The sequence below is a fragment of the Staurois parvus genome, unplaced genomic scaffold (genome assembly GCF_062004578.1).
Source record: "Staurois parvus isolate SC_StPar_1 unplaced genomic scaffold, SC_StPar_1.0 ptg000911l, whole genome shotgun sequence".
In the NCBI taxonomy this organism is placed as follows: domain Eukaryota; kingdom Metazoa; phylum Chordata; class Amphibia; order Anura; family Ranidae; genus Staurois; species Staurois parvus.
The window spans coordinates 887726-913159 of record NW_028318707.1 but is presented as its reverse complement, the minus strand read 5'-3'; positions in this window follow the sequence as shown (position 1 = coordinate 913159).

Genomic DNA, 25434 nt, shown 5'->3' with positions numbered 1-25434 from the left:
TGACACCAATGATACTTACCTTGCTGACCCCTGCTCCAGCCTGGGCTCGCTCTCTCACTTACCTGTCAGCTGTCTTCCTTCTCTGGCCGCTCTCCTCTTCACTTACTCCGGCAGTTCCCTCGATCTTCTTAGATCTACGCGCGCTGCCGCTCGGCTCTTCCTCTCCAAGCTCCACCTCCTCGCTGGTGATTGGCCGCCTGTGTGCCTCTCCTGAGCTACAGTTCCGGTGGCCAATCAGCGGCGAGGAGGCGGAGTTGTTGAGGGATCCCGGAGGTGTGGCCAGGTGACAGGGCAGCGTGTCATCCCGCCCACACATCGACTGAGTCAGAGGAGCGGTGTCTCGGTTCCTAAGACCATCGGAGATATGTGTTTTCCGATGGTCTTAGGCGACCCCTGGGAAATGGTCGTTCGACCCCCAAAGGGGTCGCGACCCCCAGGTTGAGAACCGCTGCTTTAGAGGATTTGAGAGGTGGAAGTGGAGACTGCACGGAGCATGTCAGCAGGAGGCAGAGAAAGAGAAGTACACTGATCTCAGTAAAGAGCTGTGCAAAGGGGTGTGTCAGCACAAGTCTTGGCTATTGGAGGACAGGCAGGCTGTTCTCCCAGCATAAAACTGATGTGCTCTCATTAGCGTGGTCAGTTTGCAATAGGAAAGCAGGGGGACTGGCAGGACCACCGGGCATTTCGCGCAACGGAAGAAATAAAAAGAGAAAAAGGATACTTTTTAAAGGAGAAGTAAGGACAAAGCTTTTTTGGCTGTACTTCTCCTGGGAATTACAGGAGTGCAGTTCGTTCTGCACTCATGTGACCCATATTCATCCGACAGTGGGCTAAAACTTGCTGTCGGATGATGTCACAGAGCTGGTCCCAGTTCTGGAGATATCCCGACTTTAATGTTGGGATCTCCCCAGATTCCTGGACCAGCAGCTGGTGCAGCTTCTCAGTGAGCCACTGAGAGCTTGAGCCAGCCACACCCGCCCCCTCCACAGCCCGCCGGCACTCCAGTGAGTGCAGGAGGGGCAAACCAGAGAGCCAGTAACTGGCTCTCTGCTCACTGAAGACCAAGAGCTGAGCAATCAGTGGTTTTGATTGCTCTCATCGTGGTATAGAATCAGATCAATGCTGCGTCCACCTAGGTGAGTATGTTTGTTCTTTTTTTTCATATCCCGCGCGTTTCTTTTAACACAGGCATACCTCGGTTTACGATTGCCTCGGTTAATGTAATTTTCGGTTTATGAATGAAAATCCATTGAAAATAATGCCTCGGTTTACAAATTTTTTTGGCAATATGAACGGATTCATTGGTTTTCAATGCATTTACAAATTTTTTTTTAATCATGTTCCTATTCAGTATTTATGCCTTTAAAGTGCACTTTATAAAGAGTTTTGAACAGATAAAAGACTTTTTTTTACTTTTTTCTGACCTCTGGAACGGATTAATTGGTTTTCATTGCACCGCATTTTGGTTTAAGAATTTTTCGCAATACAAAAAGTACCGCAGAACGCATTAAATTTGTGAACCAAGGTATGCCTGTACATGGCACAACAGATACATATCAGGAATATGAAATGTTGATGTAACAAACACTTTGATAAGAGATTGTCCCGTGTCACCATAGTATATTTTGCCTAGGAAATACAGGAAAATAGGTTAGGGTAGGAAGCAGAGGTAGAAAGTTAGGATGCAGGGTTGGGATGAGAAAGAAAATGGGGTTGAGGATTCCAAGGGATAGGTTGGGGAGTAGGGGGGATGGTCTACCTCACCCCTATGGGGCTGTAAAGATGGGATGTTGAATTTATGAAAATGCCATAGTTCGAAATTCCACAGAACAAAGTGAAAGAAACCTAGCGGGTTGTGCCTTGATCTAGCATATCGTATTTTGCTGCTAAAAGATGCTCTGGGTCCTTAATACAGTCTAAATCCAATGCCCATTCTGTATAAAGCCCTTCAAATTTTGTCCAGACCTAAATGGAATCTCAGATGTATTAAACAGGTTTCATTACAATATGTATAATTTTTTCCCAAACGAAAACTACATTCACAGTTAGAATTTTGTTAATTTGAGTAATTCCCTTGAGGGCCAGAAGGCGGGATAAGAGTTGCATTTTTTTGGGCTGTACAGAGCATAACTTCCTCTTGCCATGAGGGGGACAGGAGAATGCACATCACTATCCAATGTGCACCATGACTACTGCATATCAGTGGCCTGATCAGGATCCAGAGTGCTGAGTTTGGGTGCCGACTGACAGAGTCACCTAGGTACAGAGCAGAAAGTGGACTAATCACTGAGTGTGAGCATATGGTGGGCTGCTGCAGTGGGGATTTACTATCTGCTGTTAGAGAGACTCAGTCCTTTAGGAACTGACCATACAGCAATCTAGCAGCCTTACTGCTGCCTGCAGGTTTGACTAGGACTGTACTTATGTGCACCAATGGTATAACTGGGCCCCAATGCTAGCCGGCTGAAGAGTTAGGATTAAAGTCTGCCCCTTTACAGCTGCTACACAGAGACCTTCACTTATTGGTTATGCTAAGAGGTACCTCTCAGGGGACATTGAACCACATCCTTGACATTTCCCTAGAGTGCACTCAAAACTAGTTATACTATTGCTATTTACATTGTGGTTAATGCTTATATGCACTGTTTATTGCTGACTTTGCTGATTTATGAGTTAATTCCAGTCTACTATAGTGCTACAAAACTTTATTCCACATTACTTTGTCATGGTGATTATACTGTTTAGCAGACTGTGTCTGAACCTACCTTCTTTATGCTCATTTATGCTCAACCCACCATTTATTCTAACCTGTACCAATAAATTCAGTTAATTTACCACTAAACGGTCTTGTGTCTATTTCCTGATACTAATTCACAGTAGAGTTAAAGATATCCACACTTTTGCTTCTATAAGTGCTTGCAGTAACTTTCACTCAACTAGGTGTGTCAGTGGGGCGAGCTGCAGAACAGAAAACCCAAATGACCAAGTGGCTCCTTCAGGGGTAGCGCTACATATAGAAAGTGCATTTTGGAACCTGTAAAGTTTTTTTTTTAATTTTGGGTTTACAAATACTGTAAACAGAACAACAGGGAGCAGATAAGAAAAGTTAATTGTTAGGGGTTACATAACCTTTAACAAATATCCATTTTAGTTCAGAAAGCAAAGTTCATTGCAAACTTAAATCTTTGTACGTGGCATCATTCGCCAGACGATGAAAGATGTTGATTTTTCTCTATTTTGAGTCGACACGCATTGACATAATTTTTTACACTCAACCCAGGACACAGAACAAAGAGACTTTTGTGAGCAGCGCTATTTTTCTCAAATTATTGCCATGTTCCAACAAGCATAGTTCTTATGTAATCTATTTTCCTCTCTATAAGTTAGATAACTCATCACGCCAAAGGAAGACCAATTACACCAGCAGTCTTTTTTTTCAAAAACATTTTACGTAAGCCAAAGTCATCGGACAGAAGAAGCGTGGCAAAATTTAATTGATATTTTGATGTGATCTGCGCAGTTTATTAAGGATCCTATGTTGTCATTCAGGATTTGGGAAAGCATGAGAAAGACATCAATATCAAAGCTTATGTGAGAAAGAAATTAAATTTGTTGGATCGTCAGATGTGCGGAAATTAAATAATATTGGAACAAGAACAAATTGTATTTTGTTCCGTTTTCGCTGCACTTCAGAGGAATGCAAGAAAAACATTTTGTTTATTGTGACGGTTTGAAAAGGCTTATCTAGGCTAAAAAGAAAAAAACATCAGCAAGAAGAGGTAAGATGGTACTTACCTAGACGAAATATGATTTTATATAAACTCCAGGAAAAAAATGGCATATATAATGCAGTCTATTATTGGCATTAAAAAAATGAGTCTCATCAACAATACAAACCTAAAGCTGAAATGGGCAAAATATACCTTTGTAGAGGGGCCCCCTGAAAGTGTTACATGTTCCTTACGTCTAGGGGGAATAAAGAGAGTATTACTTACCTTAGATGCCACTCCAGCAGGCTCCAGTATTGTACTCTTCTGCCTGAAGTTCCGACATTTGGACAGTCCCTCAGCATCATCATGTACAGTTGGGTCTACTACACTGGCTGAAGTGCAATTGAGACCAGAGAGCCTGGGAGAGGAGGCAACACAGGGCCAGTCACACAGATCGAGGAAGCTAATCAAAGTGGGGAGTAGGGAAAGTATTAGGCCTGATTCTGGCACCCCTAGACCTAATGAGCAGTTCATCCTTGTAATGCATTGGGCCTCACTGCAGCACTGAGTATATTTTGCCTAATTTCTGGTGTTCAGGCTTAACTGTAGGTCCATTGGTTCATGCTTACTGTAAATACTTATCTCTCTTTTTTTTTTTTTTTTTTTGGAAAAAGAAATGCTGAATGATTTTCCAGTAAATTACAATAATGCTGCAGTGGAATAATGTCCTTACAGGATGTCTTCAACATACAAGCCGACCTCAATGCTCTGTGTAATTGGGGGACTATGTGGCAAATGAGGTTTAATGTTGATAAATGTAAGGTTCTGCACTTGGGGGCTAAGAATATGCATGCAACATACATACTGGGGGGGTACAACTGGGGGAATCAATGGTGGAGAAGGATCTGGGAGTTCTGGTAGATCACAAGCTTAATAATGTCATGCAATGCCAAGCTGCGGTTTCTAAAGCGAGAAAAATCCTCTCTGGTATTAGGAGAGGTATAGACTCCAGAGAGAGAGATATCATTCCCCCCGGTACAAATCATTAGTAGTACCTCATCTGGAATATGCAGTTCAGTTTTGGGCACCACTTCACAAAAAGAACATTGGGGAACTGGAGAAAGTACACAGAAGGGCAACCAAACTGATAAGAGGCATGGAGGAGCTCAGCTATGAGGAAAGGTTAGAGGTTATCCCCCCTTATGATATTCATGTATAATACATAAGGGGGGATATGATCTCCATGTATAATACATAAGGGGGATATGATCTCCATGTATAATACATAAGGGGGATATGATCACCATGTATAATACATAAGGGGGGATATGATCTCCATGTATAATACATAAGGGGGGGATATGATCTCCATGTATAATACATAAGGGGGGATATAATCTCCATGTATAATACATAAGGGGGGGATATGATCTCTATGTATAATACATAAGGGGGATATGATCTCCATGTATAATACATAAGGGGGGTATGATCTCCATGTATAATACATAAGGGGGGATATGATCTCCATGTATAATACATAAGGGGGGATATGATCACCGTGTATAATACATAAGGGGGGATATGATCACCATGTATAATACATAAGGGGGGAAATGATCTCCATGTATAATACATAAGGGGGGATATGATCACCGTGTATAATACATAAGGGGGGATATGATCACCATGTATAATACATAAGGGGGGATATGATCTCCATGTATAATACATAAGGGGGGGGATATGATCTCCATGTATAATACATAAGGAGGGATATGATCTCCATGTATAATACATAAGGGGGGGATATGATCTCCATGTATAATACATAAGGAGGGATATGATCTCCATGTATAATACATAAGGGGGGTATGATCTCCATGTATAATACATAAGGGGGGATATGATCTCCATGTATAATACATAAGGGGGGATATGATCTCCATGTATAATACATAAGGGGGATATGATCACCATGTATAATACATAAGGGGGATATGATCACCATGTATAATACATAAAGGGGGATATGATCACCATGTATAATACATAAGTGGTTCATATAGTGAATTCGGTGTAGAGCTATTCACCCTGAGGTCATCACAGAGGACAAGGGGGCACTCTTTACGTCTGGAGGAAAAGAGATTTAATATCCAAACACGGAAAGGTTTCTTCACAGTAAGAGCTGTGAAAATGTGGAATAGACTCCCGCAAGAGTTGGTTCTGGCCAGCTCAGTGGATTGCTTCAAAAAAGTCCTGGATTCTTTCCTAGATACACAGAATATAACTGGATACTAACATTTATAGGTAAAGTTGATCCAGGGAATATCCGATTGCCTCTCGGGGGATCAGTGAGGAATTGTTTTCCCTGCAGGAGCAAATTGGATCGTGCTTTGCTGGGTTTTTTGGGCTTCCTCTGGATCAACTGTGGGTGTAAGATTATAACTTTTTTTTTTTAAATGGTTGAACTGGATGGACTTTTGTCTTTTTTCAGCCAGACTAACTATGTAACTATGTAACTATTAATGCCTGTCAGCTTCTCCCCCTCATTAGCCCTATTTGTGGGCATTCCCTTTGTGGAGTTCTGTTCCTACCTCCTCCTCTGCTGTGACCATGCCTGTCAGAAAGTCCTATGTGTGTGTTTACAATCACACTGACATGCTCCCACATCCCCTCCTCCTTAATGACTGGTGAGGATGCTGGCCTCCTGGCAGAGAGTGGACATAGCCTGGATCCATGGGACTTTGGAACAGTGTCAAGTCCTGATTTCAGGATGATAGGGTGGAGTATTCCCCCTCCTCTGACCACCATTGTTCCTCACTGCCCATCACTGCCTGCATGTTATTTGGCTGTCTGTTTAAATTCACTTGTTAAAGTCATCCCATCACAAAACTGTGCAATTGAGAGTGAACACATAGGCAGAGATCAAAACGATCCATATATCCAGAGATATAAGAAGCTGAAGTTACATTCAGATCCCAATATTTCCTCTAAAGGTATAGAGTAACCAGGGGCGGACTGACCATTTGGAAACTCGGGCACTGACCAAGGGCCCAGGGTCAGTAGGGGGCCCAATGAGATGCCCCTGATACCTTTTTCATAGGCTTTTTTGAGTTTGGGCAAGGACACAGGGGCCCCATGATCCCCTATTGTCCAGGGGCCCTGTGAGTTGTCAGTCCGCCCCTGAGAGTAACCACATCCTATTTCATATTCCAAGGCTTTTATGTGGACCAGAAAGGATGCCCTTTCATTAAAGAGCTAGGACGGAGCTAAGGGAGGTAGAAGAAGTGGAGTCAAACGTAATATTTACAGGAAAAAGTCAAAGGCCACCAGTGCCTAGATATCCAGGTCTCATTTGCTGACCTAAAACAATGTACACTTTTTATAATGTTATTAAATCCATATGGCATTAAGCCCTGGTTCACGTTGCTGCGACTTATCATGCAACTTGCTGCGACGTGCGACACAGAAAGCCTCATGACAAGTCAAAACACGTTCGTTTCAATGGGGGCTATCTTACTTGCTTCGACTCAAGTCACAGTGACAAAACAAGATTGTTTCTTCACTACTATTCTGCATCTTCCTTGCGACATGAGCGACATAGACTGCAACGTTTAGGCTCCATGCACACTAGCTGGATAGAAATTGCTGGTAATAGCATTTTTAGTAGTATTTTAGTAGCATTTAAAAGTGTTTAGGAGCATTAGCGTTTTATTAGCATTTTTGCAGTACATGTAGAAAAAAGTTAGAAAAAAAGCTGTTTTAGTAGCATTTAGTAGCATTTAGGAGCATTTAAGTTTTTTTTTTTCTGTTGGAAAAACACTCCAAAAAAACTCTACAAAATCATTTTTTTTCTGCTCCTAGACACCAAAGCTCAAAAACGCTAACAGCATAAATTTGTGTGCTTGGACACATAGGATAACACTATTTAGCTTCTAGGAGCAGAAAAAATGCTAATAACAGCTTCTAGGAGCTTAAAAAAATGCTAATGTGCATGGAGCCTAAAATCACAAAAGTCGAAAGGAAGTTGTTTCTTTGTCTTTGTGACTTTGGCTGAGACTTCAAAGGGTTTTGTAAGTTCAATAATAAGTTTCCCACTCTGTATATTTATGACTTTCCAAAGTCGCAAAACATTGCATAAAAGTCATATTGAAGTCACATCAAGTCGCAATGCAAAGTCGCACTGGAAGTCACATGACTTTGGGGTCGCAGCAGTGTGAACCAAGCCTTAGGGGCTATGTTGACGGGGTTTAGGCTTGTGCAGATGACATCATTTCTGGGATCATTCAGAATTTATTGAAATGATCTGCAGTTGAAACCCTTCTGATTTGGTTCAAGCAGGTTTTGCACTTCCATAGACTTGTATGAAATGCAAAACCCACATGGTGCAAACAAAATCCAGTTGTCACAGGCCTGATGTATGATATGTCATCACTTGCATGTTTTAAAGTGGTACTAAACACGCATTGTTTAATTCACATTATTTATTCTCTTGCTGCACATGGATGACAGCACTGTAATTATTTTAATAAAAAAAAAAAGTTCAAAGTACCTTTTTTCCTAATCAATATACAGCTGTCACATGACCAAGCTCTTTCTCAGCCTGTCTGTTGGGCAAGAGTGTGCATGGAGGTGGAGAGAGTGGGCGGTCACCACTGTGTATACGCCCACATGTGTGGCTCTATAGTCACATGGGCTCAGGGGCTGACTGACAACTCATGGGGCCCCCGGGCAATAGGGGTCATGGGGCCCCTGTGTCCTTGCCCAAACTCAAAAAAGCCTATGAAAAAGGTACCAGGGGCATCTCATGGGGCCCCCATACTGACCCTGGGCCCTCAGACAGTGCCTGAGTTTCCAAATGGTCAGTCCGCCCCTGCATGGGCTGCTCAGATGTGATAGGGAGGAAAATTCTCAGCATAGAAACTCACTGAAAACTGAGCATGTCTGCTAGATGCCAACACTGCTCTGCAAAATCCCCAACTGCAGTGGAGACATGGACAGAAGGGGGGAGATAGAGAACAGCAGGATAAACCAGGTTTTTTTGCAGATCACAGAAAATGAATCCCATAGTGAGAGTGAGTATGAACATTATGTAACACAGCATTTATTGGTGGTTTTTACTGAGGTGCTTCAGATATACCGAAGTATTATCTTCTAAGGACCATCTATTCTGCAGATGAATAACTTGAATATCTTGCAAAGCCCACTTCTTTTTATGGGGTGGCCTTGCGGAGTCCCCCTGTAGCCCCAGAGTAGCCAACCTTTGTTTGTGATCACAACCAGGACTACAGCTGCACATGAAGACACTCAATACACAGAGATGCACCGCCATCCTCGTCAGTCACAACTGCTCTCCCACCAGCTCTAGATTGACAGCTGGATTGCTGCTGCATCGGGGGTCAAATGGTCATTGTAATGTGCCCAAAACTTCTCTTTAAAAGTTCAAATTCTAAAAAAAACCCCAAAAAACGCAAAATAAATTAATGTTCTTTTTAAAATGGCCTGCCCTTTTAAAAGCCGAAGCATACCTCCTGCTTCTGTCAAGTGCTGTTTGTTTGTAAACAATGCCATGTGATCACTATGTCACTGCCATTGATCGCATGCTTGCAAAACATGCTGATGGATTCCTTATCACTGTTGGCTTCTCACTCTGAATGTGGACAGTAGCAAACCTATCCTTAGCACAGGGCATCATGATGAGAGACATTTATTTAGGGATGGTAAGTGGGAAGGGGTTAATCAACAAAAAATATTCGACTAAGCTTATCTCATAAAGTGTGAAATGGATAAAGCCAGAGCAAAGTGGGTTTTTTTTGCCCTTTTGTAAACATGCAAAACTTTTTCTTTTTCTTAAAATAGGCCACATAGCCAACAGGCACCATAATAAATAACTCTGAATAATAAATAAACAGCAAATTCTAAGTTATATTAAGACCATATGAGCCAGTTGGAGCATAATTAAACAGTCACAGAGCAGATTACAAAGACTGGATGTCATTGTGCATATGATGACGGAAGCGTAATTCTTGTGGATTATCTGCTTTCATAATCGAGGAGTAAATGCATCAATCAGTTTTTATTCCGATGATGAATATAAGCCTGGAACGTGGTATTTATGAAACATTCATTCATCCCTTCCATCGTGACTGACAGTCATCCCATCCCAGGGGGTGGTCCTTCGCACTGCTGAATTCATCTACTAAAGATTTTTTCTTACATAAAAGAGGTTGTTAGTCATCACCATGCTGAGGTCACCCAACCAATGTGCTGCAGGAAGAGTGTAAAAGAAAATTTCTCTCAAAATTCCAAAAATTTCTTGTTAAAGCGACTAGTCGCTATAAAAAAAGAGAAATGCTAGCAGCCAGGTTGTCATGAACACTGAGAGAGGGAAGTGTATGCAGGTGTCATGGAGGTGCACAGCAGCACACAGGGGTGCACAGGGTATACGTGAGTCACTAGCAACACTGGGCAAACTGGAAGACACAGGGGTACACTGGAGTCACTAAATTACATGGGGGTGGAGGTGCACTTTAAGTCACTGGGGTCACTGGATTACATTGGGACTGGTGGTACACTTGGAGTCACTGACTGTGCTAAGATCACTATATTACACAGGGATTGGAGGCACACCTGGAGTCAATTTGGGGTCCTTGACATCCATGGATGATGCAGGGATTGGAGTCTTTGGGCACACTGGGGTCACTAGATGACATGGGGACTGGAGGTGCACTTTGAGTCACTGGATTACATTGGGACTGGTGGTACACTTGGAGTCACCGAGTGTGCTAAAATCACTATATTACACAGGGATTGGAGGCACACCTGGAGTCAATATGGGGTCCTTGACATCCATGGATGATGCAGAGATTGGAGTCACTGGGCACACTGGGGTCACTAGATGACATGGGGACTGGAGGAGTGTAAATAACCTGGATTAGCTGCAGCTTCTCATCATACGAACTGGGCTTTCTGTCTCATTTCTTCTTTTGATAGGGTATGCACGTACCTGTAGTTGGGAAGATCTCCGCCATATTGTGTCACACTTTATTTTGGCCTGAGGCTTTTTATTCTAAATAAAGAAAGTTCACAAAAGTTGCTTTTTAAATGTTTAATGAAAACAACAGGATAACATTCTGTACAGCCATTTCTTCAATATCATATCTCAGGCCTTCAAGTATAAACAGAGCCCCTTGCCAGTCCAGCCCTAAAGGGCCCTTTCTCCTGCCCAGGTCACTCTGGCATGACATCTCAGGACTTCAGTACAGTCCAACTTCAGAACTCAGAAACCATTCTCCCTTTGTCCTGCCTATGTCACAATCTTACATACTGTGACCTGTTCCCTTGCTTTCATCTGACTAGAGCTCCACCCACCACAGCTTAAAAATGGCACTGACTCCACCCACCAACCACTCAGGGGAGGGAGCTTACTAAAATGAATACTAACCCCTGCTTACAGGTCCACTTGAAGACACTGGGTGCACTGAGGTCACTGATTGACACAGGACTGGGGGTACATTTGGGGTCACTCATTATACTGGAGTCACTAGATGGCATAAGAACTGGAGGCAACCATAGACATAGAGTGCCCACAGAGACACAGGTAAGTACTGTAGAAGGAGAGTGGGGTGGGGGGGGGGGTGTCTGATGCATGGCAACACTTTGCTTGAATGCCAGGCCATGCATACTCCAGGTGATCAGGAGAGCTGTCTGTGCTGGACCCCAGGGGAGGTGGGTGTTACATAGGTATAAGGTGAAGCACCCAGAGCTCAAATTTCCCTTTGCTACAGTAAAATGCTCTCTGTCCTGAACAGGCAAAGTTCTTCTATTTACCAATAGTGACAGAGCTTGCCCACGAAAGTGGGTAAGCTCTGACAATACCTGCGGCATAAATGTCATCATAGAATTGGATAGAGTGGGAAAGAATTCATAATTCTATCATGGGGGAGATTTTTACTCATGTCCTGTTCCTCTGCCACTCACACAAGAAATAGGAGAGCAGTTGTCTCTGGGAAAGGAAGGCATGGACAGCAATAGCAACGTGACAAATTCTAACCCTTCCCCATTCTGCTCCCATTGGGAGTTTTCCCATTAATTCCCTTCTTGAGTTCCAACAGTTGGTGTCCAGTCTACCGCCTGACCACATGCTGGTACCACTTGCTCCCAGCTCCTGAGATTGTGCAACAGAATAAAAAAACAGTGACTACTAGACAGTTTTGCAGTGTTTGAAAACAACACAGCAGTGTCTAAAATCTCCGGCAAATCCTTCCAGACCGGTATAATGAGACGATTCCATAGTGTTCAGCCATGAGGATAATGGAGAGGCCAAGAAATCTTGTTCCACAGGCACCCAGGGAGAATATGTAATGAATAAATCAGTTTTTATAATGATATGTTTTGCATGAGGAGAGAGAATGGCTCGCCTTTTCATTTCTAATAATTGTATTGCGCAGTCATTGTCGCTGTGCCGATTGCCGCCTCACGCTGGCTGATCATTTGTTACTCATCACCAGCAGGCAAGTCACTCAGCCATCCCAGCAACAAATAACTGGAGCCATCAAGATCAGTTCTGAATCGTGGCCAAGACAGAAACAGTGTTCTGGGTAGTTGACAATTTATACACCAGCCCCTATGCGTTATAGTTGGATTGTGCGACCTTCAAAGGTGGATACTTTTAAAAATGTGCATTAATTATACCATTTGCAGGCTGTTCCTGGGGTTTATAATATTTTGCAGTGTAAGGGGTGTATTTTTGTGTATGAAAATAACGATTTGGGCAGAAGTCCTTATTTCCAGGGTATCAAATGTGTGGTATATGCTGAGGAATTTTCTGCAGGCCTTTCTTCAAGATCATAAAATGGGCTTCCCTATGAGCCCACAAGGGGAAAGCCATACCACAGTCCTGCCACCTACACAGTACAATATTTTTAATTACTGTTAGAAAAAAAATTACGTGCACGGTGCACCTTTCTAAATGGTGGTTGTGACTAGAGTGCGTCAACAGTGTCAGGGTCTTAAAGTTAACTAAAACCTGAATCTAATGTTGGTTAAACACATAACAATAAGATGGGTTCTATGAATTAGTGAAAAGACACATATTATTTCACTGATCATTTTCAAGAAAAACCAATCATTTAAATCAAAATTATTCAGATCGGTCTGGGCATCAAATCTGATCACAGGAAAGTAGACAATTCAATATGATCGTTGAGTGTATGGAGCATTGAATGATCTTTTTGAACTTCCATTCGTATCAGACGGTAAATTTTTTGATATTACACTGCTCAAAAAATTTAAAGGAACACGTTGAAAACACATCAGATCTCAATGGGGAAAAATCCCATGCTGGATATCTATACTGATATGGACTGGGTATTGTGTTAGGAACGTAAGGATGCCCAACCAGTGGCCTGCTGGAGGTCATTTTGTAGGGCTCTGGCAGTGCTCATCCTGTTCCTCCTTGCACAAAGGAGCAGATACCGGTCCTTCTGAAGGGTTAAGGACCTTCTACATCCCTGTGCAACTCTCCTAGAGTGACTGCCTGTCTCCTGGGATCTCCTCCATGCTCTTGAGACTGTGCTGGGAGACACAGTAAACCTTCTGGCAATGGCACATATTGATGCACCATCCTGGAGGAGTTGGACTGCCTGTGCAACCTCTGTAGGGTCCAGGTATGGCCTCATGCTACCAATAGTGACACTGACCCTAGCCAAATGCAAAACTAGTGAAAAACAGTATGAAAAGATGAGAAGGGAAAAAAATGTCAGTGGCCTCCACCTGTAAAACCATTCCTGTTTTGGGGGTCATCTCATTGTTGCCCATCTAGTGCACCTGTTGTTAATTTCATTAACACCAAAGCAGCTGAAACTGATTAACAACCCCCTCTGTTACTTAACTGACCAGATCAATGTCACAGGAGTTTCACTGACGTGATGCTAGACTCTGATTAAAAAGTGTTCCTTTAATTACTTTAAGCATTGTACAAACGTATATGAATCATTCCATGTATGACCATTATTACAGAAACAGTACAACACTTGGCACAATCACTTTTAAAACATGAAACTCTTACATGATATATGCCTTTAGGCCTAAGCTAAAGAAAAATTTCAGAAAATAGTGACTACTTAGCAACCAGCAATTGTTGAGACAATATACACATTCATCAGAAGTATTGGTGGTCAGTGGCTGGTTGTAAATATTACCTCCATCCTCCAGCTTTAGTGATTAGTGGCTGGCTGGAACAATAACCCCTCCCAGTATTCATAGTCAGTGGCTGTCTGAAACAATAATCCCCCAACATTGGTAGTCAGTGGCTGGGTGGAACAATAAACCCAGCATTGGTGGCAAGTTGCTGCCTAGAACAATAACCCCTACCAGTGTTAATGGTCAGTGGCTGGCTGGAACAATAATCCCCCAGCATTGGCGGTCAGTGGCTGGCTGGAACAATAACCCCCCATCATTGGTTGTCAGTGGCTGGCTGGCTGGAACAATAACCCCTTCCAGTATTCGTGGTCAGTGGTTGGCTGAATTAAAAATCCCCAGCATTGTTTGTCAGTGGCTGGCTGGAACAATAACCCCTCCCAGAATTTTTGGTCAGTGGCTGGCTGGAACAATAACCCCTCCCAGCATTTTTGGTCAGTGACTTGCTGGAACAATAACCCTCCCAGTATTTTTGGTCAGTGACTTGCTGGGACAATAACCCCTCCAAGTATTTTTGATCAGTGTCTGGCTGGAACAATGAGCCCCCCAGTATGCTTAGTCAGTGGCTGGTTGAAGCAATAACCCTCCAGCATTGGTGGTCAGTGGCTGGCTGAAACAATAACCCCCAGCACTGATGGTCAGTGGCTGGCTGGTACAATAACACCAGCATTGGTAGTCAGTGGCTGGTTGAAGCAATAACCCTCCAGCATTGGTGGTCAGTGGCTGGACAAAACAATAACCCCCAGCACTGATGGTCAGCGGCTGGCTGGTACAATAACCCCAGCATTGGTAGTCAGTGGCTGGTTGGAACAATCTACCCCAACCGCAGGCAGCAGGCCAGGGAGGCCAAGACTGGACCCCTCACTCACACATCCTCTTCAGGAAAAGCCTTTCTAGCCTTTCTAGACTTACATCCTCTCCAGACAGAGCCTGGGTACAAAGACCATTCTGGAAGTTCTCCCCAAATATTTATTACCTTCTCTAGCCCACATCACTGGCATAAACCTGTCTTTGACTGGCCAGGATAAAATAAATATTCATAACCCCAAACTTTCCACCTTCTCAGGCTAGCTACTGGAAAACACTCTCTGGTAGCAGGCAGAAGCAAGCAATGTCTCGGGCTTAGGAGAAAACTAACAATCCCAGGTAACATAAAGAAAGCTCAGATTGGCTACAGCCTAGCTGCAAGGACTAGGTTCTCTCTATGTCTCTACAATCCTATTGAAAGATCCCCTCACCTCCTGGTCAACTGACAACTGTAACATTTTGGAAGTGAGGTGGATTTCCATTTTGAGCTCAAAGGGGTTTAACCCCTCCCAGCTGTATCTACAATCAGATGAAAAATGTTACTTTCTTCCTGTAGAATCATATGAGCAATACACGTGAAAAGAAAGCCTAGGGGCGCTCTTCCACACTGCTGAAATTCTTGGCGCCCTTGGTGCAGTCCATGTTCCCTTTCCAAAAAGCCAGACCTGCCTTCAGCACTGCTGTGTAGATCACCTTAGTGAATGAGCACGTATTTCTAGCTAACATATACAGAGGAGGACAGGATGCCTGTTGTGTGATTCATCCAGTAAAGGGTTAACCTCCACCCACCAGTCGGTGACTGAGCCGTTACACATTACCCGCAAGGCTGCTGACTCGCAATTAGTAACTGGGAGGGGGGCATGTGCAATCATATAGAGATGCATGTATGATACGAACCAGGAATCAAGAATCCGGGCAGGTGGAGGTGTTACGCTATTTGATAAAATATCACACCGTTGATTCACAGAGGTGAACAATATATACATATATATATATATATATATACAGGGCTTTCTTTCTGCCGGAACGCGGCGGTACTGCGTTCCGCCACCTTTTTCTTCTTGTCCCCGCTCACCGACTGCCTCTGCAGAGCTGACAAGCTATGCAGAGCAGCGAAAGTGACAGGTGCCGGACGCGGCTTGTTTATGTCATGCTTGCGCGTGCCCGGCACCTGTCACTGCCGCTGCTCACAGCCGGTGAGCGGGGACATGCACGCTTCACCCCCCCCCCTCTACCGCCAGCGTGTAAACATCGGGGGCGCGGACGATGGGCGAGGACACTATGCACGCTTCACCGCCCCCCCCCGCCGGCGTGTAAACATCGGGGGCGGCGCGGCGACATCAACGGCAGTGACAGCGTGGACGCAGGGGCCGTACAGCTTGGAGTAGGTAAGCTGCGCTCGGCTCCCTGTCACTGACTGCAGTATCATGTATTGCTCTAAATTTTTACTCTCTCCCCAGCCTGTGCCCACCTAAACTATCCCAACCACCTGTGCCCACCTAAACTATCTGAGCCCACCTAAACTATCCTCACCCACCTGAGCCCACCTAAACTATTTCAGAACGCAATTGCTCAGCGCTCAGCGGCGCCGATCGAGAGCGCCCCTCCTGTGCATGAGGAACAGGAAAGATAAATTCAGTGATGGACGGTATTTTTTGGAGGAAAAGGTGGCAACCCTAGGGGAGCCTGTAGGAGCAGGCACATCTACCAGACAGGGTACACATGCATGCTAGACTGATTTTATATCTATGCTGGACGTTTACAAACGGCCTGCCATGATTTTATATCTATGCATGTGTTCCTGGTGTCAGTACGGTACTGATTTTATATCTATGCGTGTGTTTCTGGTGTCAGTACGGTACTGATTTTATATCTATGCATGTGTTTCTGGTGTCAGTACGGTACTGATTTTATATCTATGCGTGTGTTTCTGGTGTCAGTACGGTACTGATTTTATATCTATGCATGTGTTTCTGGTGTCAGTACATTAGTCATTTTATATCTATGCATGTGTTTCTGGTGTCAGTACGGTACTGATTTTATATCTATGCGTGTGTTTCTGGTGTCAGTACGGTATTCATTTTATATCTATGCATGTGTTTCTGGTGTCAGTACATTAGTCATTTTATATCTATGCATGTGTTTCTGGTGTCAGTACATTAGTCATTTTATATCTATGCATGTGTTTCATGCAGATCATGCAAGAGGCAGCCGGGGGTCCGATGACATCATTTCCCTTATATGGTATGTACGGGAAATGATGTCATCGGAAGCCCCTCCCAAATTTTACTTGCATTCCTGTTCTCTAAAGGGGTGGTCCTAGGGTTTGATGGGGGCGTGGCCAGGTTTGGGTGGGGGAGTTCCACCACCTTTCCTCTGAGAAAAAAAGCCCTGTATATATATATATATATATATATATACAGTGGGTATAGAAAATAATCACCCCCCCCTTTAAAATAATCACATTTTGCTGCTTTGCAGCCTGACATAAGGACAGACACAGTTTTTGTTTTATCCAGCTGCAACTTATAACACCAAACTGAAAGATATAACACCAAAATGTCAGAGCAAAAATTCAAAAACAGAATCATCGAATTGGAAAAAGGATCACCCCCTCCTCCTAGAAGTGACTTGTAAACTCAATCAGGTGTAGCTAATCACCATTTCAATGGCACAGAAAGCCATTTGACTTTCAACTGTGATCAGCTGTGGTCATTTTGATTAGCTCAGCATGAAAGAGCATTCCTGGAGCATTTCAGTCCCTGTTAGTGCAACTGAAACAAACAATCAACTATGAGTGGCAAGGCACTGTCAAAAGATCTCCGGCATAAAGTTGTGGACAGGCACAAGTCAGGAGATGGAGCCAAAAAAAGCCAAAGGTTTTATCAATGCCTAGAAGCACAGTGAAGTCTTTTATTAACCTCCCTAGCGGTATTCCCGAGTGTAGCTTGGGGTAAAGTTTCAGTACCAAAAGCGGTAACCCTGAGCTACACTTGGGCTTACCATGCAGCGTTGCATAGGGAGTCCCTGCAGAGCTTACCTTGTCCTTCGCTCCCGCGATGTGTCCCCTGCAGTGTCCCCGGCCATCTCCTCCGGCTGATGCCGGCATCCGGCTTCCGTGTTCCGGCGGCAAATTTGAAATTTTTTTAAAAATGTCATTTTTTAAAAAATGATTATTACATAGTAAAACATTGCTGTTTCAAAACATTTCACATACATTTTGTCCCTACTGCTTTGTCCTGTCCCCTGCCTGCATTTTGACTGTTCTTTCTGCCTGGAAACTTAGAAAAGTCCATGGTGTCCAAAAAGCGGCCCTTTATTTCAAAAGCGGTTTTAGACCGGCTAGAGAACAGCGATAGTAAATCAGAACCACTTGCAGAATTGAGTGATAATGATTTGTGGGGGAAATTCATCATCAGACACTGAAAACGATTCTGCGACTTTGCTCAGTGATGTGCTAACTTGGCGCTATATTTCAAATTTCAGTGTTTTTGGTTTGATTATATTATATAATTAAATTTATTATTATTATTATTATATTATTATTTTTTAGGATTATTTATTAAATTATAATTTATGATTTTGCGTTTCAAGTTTTATCATATCCGGAATGTTTACTAGACTCTTGTTCAGACAGATTTCAGTGAGTTATTCCTAAATTACAGGCCTACAATAAAAAAAAATACATATTTCCATGCAAAAAATGGTACCGCTTTCAGCACCAAAAATCTGAAATAATCATACCGCTAGGGAGGTTAAGAAGTGGAAGGTTTTTGGTACAACACAGACCCTCCCTGGATCCAGACATTGCTCCAAACTGGATAAAAGAGCCAGGAGGAAACTGGTCAGAGAGACTACCAAGAGGCCTGCAGCAACTCTGAAGCAGTTGCAGGAACTGATGACAAAGAGTGATCATTGTGTGCATGTGACAACAATATCACAAATTCTCCACAAATGTGGCTTGCATGAGAAGGTTGCAAGAAAAAAGACACTCCGCAAGAAATGCCACATGCAGTTATGACTGAGCTTTGCCAAAAAGCACCTTGACGATTCTGAGGTCACATGGAAAAAGGTGTCCTGGTCAGATGAGACTAAAATTGAATTATTTGGCCCCAACACTGAATGATATGTCTGGTAGAAATCCAAACCAGCTCACCAACCAAATACCACCATTCCTACAGTAAAGCATGGAGGTGGATATATCCTGTTATGGGGAGTTCCTCTGCAGCAGGGACTGGAGTACTTGTGAGTATATAAAGGAAAATGAATGGGGCAAAATATTGTCAGATTCTTGAGGGATATCTGCTGCCAGAAAGTTGTCAATGGGAAGAAGGTTTACCTTCCAACATGACAATGACCCAAAGCACACAGCAAAATGAGCCCACAGTGGTTGGAGGAGAAAAAGGTGAATGTCCTTGCATGGCCTAGTCAGAGCCCAGACTTAAACCCCATTGAAAATCTATGGAATAACTTGAAGATTGCAGTCCACAAACGGTCACCATCAAATTTAACTGGACTTAAAGCAACAAAAATGTGATTATTTTAAGGGGTGATTCTTTTCTATACCCACTGTATATATACTGTAAATACTGTATCTCACAGAAGTGAGTCCACCCCTCCCATTTTTGTAAATATTTTATTCTATCTTTTCATGTGACAAAATTGAAGAAATGACACTGTGCTACAATATGACATAGTGAGTGTACAGCTTGTATAACATGTAAATTTGCTGTCCCCTCAAAATAACTCAACACACAGCCATTAATGTCTAAACCGCTGGCAAGTGAGTACACCCCTAATTGAAAATGTCCAAATTGGGCCCAATTAGCCATTTTCCCTTCCTGGTGTCATGTGACCCATTAGTGTTACAAGATTTCAGGTGTGAATGGGGATCAGGTGTGTTAAATTTGCTGTTATTGCTCTCACTATCTCTTACTGGTCACTAGAAGTTCAACATGACACCTCATGGTAAAGAACTCTGAGGATCTGAAAAAAAAGAATTGTTGCTCTACATAAAAATGGCCTAGGCTATAAGAAGATTTCAAGAAATATAAGCAAGCGCATACACATATGATATTTATATAATGATAATTATACCAGATAGCCGCTAACACTAAAAGCGTATGGGTAATAATCCCTGGTAACGTAATCACAATCAATTAAAATCTATAGTCTCCGTATGTTATCAATCAATAAATATATAATAATTCAAGTAAAATAATTACTATTGCATACACAATCTAGCATTAATGTGCTATTGTGCAATAAGTGGTGATAAAAAGTCCATAATCATTATATGCTTTCAAAAGGGTATGAATAAACGAGAATTCAACAGAAATATTTCTTCAAACGATAAAATCCTGTGCCAAAAGTGCAATGGTGCAGGTGTCTTTAAAAATCATCCACCACTTCTTATGGGTGCGCACTCACCAGAACTTTGATGTATACGGGCATTGGTTACAATTCTGTCACATCTGGGTGCAGGAGTAGTAGGACAGCTTAAGAATTAATCCAGCATCCTCTCATTACCAGTGGTGCGTGCCTCTTTAGATCTGGGGAAGATTTGCTGAACCACAGGAGCCAAAGGGATTCTCATATAGTGTAGTATTTATTAGTATTCCAAGGTAAGTATACATAATATAAGCATTCCACGTAGAGAAATAAAATAGGTAGCGAACATGGCCGCCGCTGCTTGCCCAGGAGTCAACGGCGTGACGTCAGCAATGTGGCTCCATCCAACTCGTTTTATGAGACAGCACATCCTCGGGGGTACACCCATTATAAGAAGATTGCCAAGACCGTCAAACTGAGCTGCAGCACGGTGGCCAAGACCAGACAGTGGTTTAACAGGACAGGTTCCACTCAGAACAGGCCTCGCCATGGTCGACCAAAGAAGTTGAGTGCACGTGCTCAGCATCATATCCAGCGGTTGTCTTTGGGAAATAGATGTATGAGTGCTGCCAGCATTGCTGCATAGGTTGAAGGGGTGGGGGGGTCAGCCTGTCAGTGCTCAGACCAAAGGCCGCACACTGCATCAAATTTGTCTGCATGGCTGTTGTCCCAGAAGGAAGACTCTTCTAAAGATGATGCACAATTAACAGTTTGCTGAAGACAAGTAGACTAAGGACATGGATTACTGGAACCATGTCCTGTGGTCTGATGAGACCAAGATAAACTGATTTGGTTTAGATGGTGTCAAGCGTGTGTGGTGGCAACCAGGTGAGGAGTACAAAAACAATTGTGTCTTGCCTACAGTCAAGCATGGTGGTGGGAGTGTCGTGGTCTGGGGCTGCATGAGTGCTGCCGGCACTGGGGGGCTACAGTTCATTGAGGCAAACATGAATGCCAACATGTACTGTGACATACTGAAGCAGAGTATGATCCCCTCCCTTCGGAGACTGGGCCGCAGGGCAGTATTCCAATATGATAACGACCCCAAACACACCTCCAAGATGACCACTTCCTTGCTAAAGAATCTGAGGGTAAAGGTGATGGACTGGCCAAGCATGTCTCCAGACCTAAACCCTATTGAGCATCTGTGGGGCATCCTCAAATGGAAGGTGGAGGAGCTCAAGGTCTCTAACATCCACCAGCTCCGTGATGTCGTCATGGAGGAGTGGAAGGGGGCTCCAGTGGCAACCTGTGAATCTCTGGTGACCTCCATGCCCAAGAGGGTTAAGGCAGTGCTGAAAAATAATGGTGGCCACACAAAGTATACGATCATTATTTTCAACCATGTGACTTTTATAAGCTCTCATAGCAGTCATTATGACAAATAGTTGTTATTAAATCTTAGTGAATTGACCCTCCTGTCTTCCAGCTCCTAAGTAGCCATAACCGTATCAAACTCAGAGTAATGTAGTTCTTGTCGTTTGCATTTCTTAAAACGGGACTTCACCCAAAAGGGGAAGTCCCATTTAATTTTCATTCTTCCCCCCGCAGCCTCGCGGGGCACACAGAGGTCCCAAAAGACTGCAGGCCAAGCACACAGCGCAGCTCGCACATGAGCAGTGGGAAACTGGCTGTGAAGCAGTTTCCCTTAGTCAACATGCCGGCTCCTGCACCCAGAGCCGATTGAAGACTAAGCTCGGGAAAGGACAATGCTGGATCCCTGGACAGGTAAGTGTCCTTATATTAAAGTCAACAGCTACAGTATTTGCAGCTGCTGACTTTTCTGTTGCAAACTTTTTATTGAATATGAAATAACAAAACAGTACAAAAGCACTGAAACAGTAATCAAAATGAGGAGTTTACAGAGGTAAGTCTTATACAGGGACTGACCATTTGGGAACTCGGGACCTGCCCGAGGGCCCGGGGTCAGTAGGGGGCCCCATGAGATGCCCCTGGTACCTTTTCATAGGCTTTTTTGGATGTGGTTTGAGTGTGGGCAAGGACACAGGGACCCATGGTCCCCTACTTCCCGGGGGCCCCATGAGTTGTCAGTCTGCCCCTGGTCTTATACATGGGTGACCAGAATGATTTTACCTCAAAGTGAGGGATTCAAGGTACAGCAGGGCAAAAGGAGGTAATAACACTACAATCAATTCAAGTACAACATCCTCTCTTCCACCTGGGGGGTGGAATACCTATATAATCTACACTACATTCTTAACCACTTCCCCTCCAGAGGATTTACCCCCCTTTCCTGACCAGGCCATTTTTTGCGTTACGGCGCTGCTTTACATTAACTGACAATTGCGCGGTCATGCAACACTGCACTCAAATGAAATTTACGTCCTTTTTTTTACAAATAGAGCTTTCTTTCAGTGGTATTTCATCACCTGTGCGTTTTTTAGTTTTTGCGCTATAAAAAAAAAGACTGACAATTTTGAGAAAAAAACAATATCTTTGACTTTTTGCTAGTAAACATGTCCAGTAAAAAAAATTTAAAAAATCTAATTTCATCATAAATTTAGGCTATAATGTATTCTGCTCCATGTCTTTGCTAAATAAAAATCCCAATACGTGTAAATTAATTGGTTTACGTGACAGTTATAACATTTACAAATGGCGGTATATAAACTGGGATTTGTAAAAAAAAATTATTTTTACTAGCAATGGCGGTGATCAGCGACTTATAGCGGGACTGCGGCGGACATTCTGACACTGGGGGGAACTGACTTGGTGTCACTGACATCCCCAGTGACACCAATACAGTGATCAAAGCTAAAAAAGCACTGACACTGTACTAATGGCACTGAGCAGGAAGGGGTTAACCACTTCCCCACTGCTCTATAGCATAAATACTGGTACAGGGAGGCACGGGTACGCAAACACGTGTATATATACGTGATTTTGCACTTCCATTCGCGGCTCCAGCTGTCAATCACTGGGTCCTGGCCAGTGATTACTCGCCGGCGCCTGGTGATTACCAAGGATCTCTGATGGGGAGAAGAACTGTTTTGTTTACTAACAGTTCTCCTCTCTGTCAGCTCAGGCGCACTGGTTTGGATGGCTGCGCACAGCACAGCCTTTCAAAGCAGTGTGCTTACAATGAAGCTCTATAGTAAAACACACCCAGCACACAGTTAACCCTTTGATCGCTCCTCATGTTAAACCCTGAGTAGAGGTCCGTAATACAGAACAAAAAATAAAAAATTTCACAGGAAAATCGAAAGAGAAGAAGCTGAAAAGCAAGAAAAGGAAAATGAATGGGAGAGTAGTAAAGGAGGTATACACCCATTGGAGAAGTCCGCCCTGCTATCGACTCGATGACTCGATGGCTTCCATATTTTTTTGGGATATAAACCTCAGACATCAAATAAGAACAAAGCATATCTCTTTATAGTGTGTACTTGTCTCATTCTAGAGCACTAAGGCTAAGTTCACACTAGCTTTGTAGGCAGGAGTTTTGCAGGCGTTTGAGGGGCGTTGTTAATGCTCCTCAAACGCCTATGAAAATTATACACATGGCAGCACACAGTGCAGTTCACACTGAAGCTTTAGCGTCGCGGCAAAATGGACGCCTCATGTCGAGTCAGGAGGAGTTGAAGCCCTTCAAATGCCTCCCATTCAAGTCTATGGTGATTCTCCTCAAACGCCTGGAAGGTGTTTGTGGGGCGTTTGCGAGGCATTTGTGGGGCGTTATTACCATTAACTTTATTATAGGAATTTGTTGTGCGGTTTTAAAAACGCAGATCGAACTCCTCAAAAACGCGCATAGGGCATTTGGGGAGCATTTGAGGAGCGTTAAAAATGCTTCCCAAATGCCTGTCTAACGCCTGTCAAACGCTATAGGGGTGTTTGGGAAGAGTTAGAAATTAGTCAAGTGTGAACGAGCTCTAAGCAGGGGCGGACTGACAACTCATGGGGCCCCCGGGCAATAGGGGATCATAGGGCCCCTGTGTCCTTGCCCAAACTCAAAAAAGCCTATGAAAAAGGTACCAGAGGCATCTCATGGGGCCCCCTACTGACCCCAGGCCCTCGGGCAGTGCCCGAGTTTCCAAATGGTCAGTCCGCCCCTGGCTCTAAGCATCATTTCTGTCTGCTGCTTCGTTCCTCTGCTATCTGCATGAATCTTTTCTGACAAGTTTTCCTGACACCAAGGGGAGGGAGCTTGAGCTGATTGACAGCCTCAGCTCTGTTCCTGAGTGCAGTGAAAAGAGGGGCGTGTCCCTTCCCTCCAATCAGCTTTCAGAGCTCTCCTCGCTGAGCTCTGCAGTGTGTAATTTCAAATCTCTGCCCCGTTTTCTGAAAGCTCAGACAAACTTTATTAATTCAGCACTTTAAACGGCTGTAGAAAAGACTGCATATAAACAGGTACAACATATGTAGAAGGATTTGTTTCTTCTCTGTGTATCACCTGAGGCCAGTCCCTTCACTGGGTTATGTGTAAGGCTTTACAACCACTTCAAAGTAAATCCAAAGTTACACTTTTTATTTTATAACTGGTCAGGGACGGGTTAAAATCCTTGCCTGTTGGATTAATTGGGGAAGTTTCTTTTCACATACTATTAGAGATGAGCTTGGACATGTTCAGATGCTCCTCAGAACCCACATGGCTGAGCCCACAAGGAAGCCATCAGCTGTATTGGGCCACGGATAAGGTCTTTGTATATATGTGGCTGCAGTCAATGACCCTGCAGAAGATGATTGGCCCATTACTGGTGACAGCTTCCTGGTGGTTTGGAGGAGCACACAAACATGCCCAAGCTCATCTCTACTCACTACCTTGATAAACAGTGAGAGGAGATCTTTCTAAAGTGAATGGATGACCTTTCTTATGGTGACCAAATATGCTTCGATTTTATTATCCAATCCATCAGGCATGGATCAGCCTTCACTGATCTGACCCAACTTGAGTTGATTGTTCAGGACGGAAAATTGTTGATCATGTTGCATCAATCAGCAGCACTCAGATTCTTTGTTCATAGATTCCTGCAGCATGCACTCCATTAGCAGGTGAGACATCAGGGGTCTAAAAAACCCCTAATGTGTCACTAAAGAGAACCTGTCACAAAGAGATATCACCAAAGGAACTTTTTGTTTCCTGTGTGATATAAATAAAGTTTTAGTGAAAAAAAAGTTACACACAAGCACTTGAACCCCCTCCCCCCAAAAAAATTGATAGCCCGACTACCCCCATGTACATGCATATACGAATGTAAACACATGTGTCAGGGGCACCTATGCATGAAAACTTCACTTGAGCCACGGATGTTACTCACCAGTGTGAGAGGAATTATTCTAGGGCCAATATTCACAGGTAACTCTA